Genomic DNA, 1,081 nt, shown 5'->3' with positions numbered 1-1,081 from the left:
TTTAGTTATTCTATTTCTAAATTTGAATTCTAGGTTTGGATGAGATCCTAATCGATTCTGTTTCAAATTAAATTGTGATATGATATGATTTGTAAGATTTCAATTTGAAATAAAATAAGATAAGATTCAATTTTGAAATCAATAACAAATCTCATACTATATACATAGGATAAACTGGTAAAGTATATTTTTTGTTGAGTAAAGAGACAAAAATATACATAAAAGAATTTGGGATGGAAAAAAGTGCACACCAAAATCCGTAAATATGAAAGTATATTTCCAAAAGATTGATTTTGAAGGACAAAGTACACCCTAAATTTTACAAACTCACTAATGGCACAACACTTTTGTCCATCAAAAATAATCTTTTAGGTGTACTTTGATATTTATAATTTTTTACTTATATTTTTGTCCACTCCAAACTCCTTTATTTGTACTTTTGTTCATTTACTTTTTTTTTCTCTCAAATTTGGTAAATTTTAAAAATATCTTTAGTTTTATTTTATTTCAATTTTGTTTCAAAAGTTTTTTATTTGTATCAAATATACTCTTAACAGCTAAATTTTTAAAAAATTTAAGATTAATCTAATAATTAATAATGTATAAAAATTATGCTTGATTTGCTTATTTTGAAGGTTGTTCTTCTGAAACTATTATTGAATTTGTCCTAATTTTTTTTGAAAAATTAGTTTTCACGGATATATTTGATGCAAGTAAAAATTTTTGGGATAAAATTAAAACAAAGTAAAACTTAGGGATATTTTTGAAAATTTTACCAAACTTCAAGGATAAAAAATATACTTTACCCATATATATATATGACAAGAGCAAAGGAGAAAAAACAACACAAGTTTTTTTTATTCTTTTATCTCTACATACACAAATACATGTGAGCATAATTTTTAGAGAAAAATTTTATGGTGTGCAAAGAATTGCAAAGAGATTTTTTCAATTTAGATCAAATGTCCATTAGTCAAAAAGTTGATAGCAAAGATTAATTTCAATGTGAATATACATAGCACCTTCGTACTATTGAAAAAGAAAATTATTTTAACTAGTGTACACAGTATTTAGATATATG

This window comes from Arachis ipaensis, chromosome B06 (genome assembly GCF_000816755.2).
Source record: "Arachis ipaensis cultivar K30076 chromosome B06, Araip1.1, whole genome shotgun sequence".
Taxonomy (NCBI): Eukaryota; Viridiplantae; Streptophyta; class Magnoliopsida; order Fabales; family Fabaceae; genus Arachis; species Arachis ipaensis.
This window is presented reverse-complemented; position numbering follows the sequence as displayed.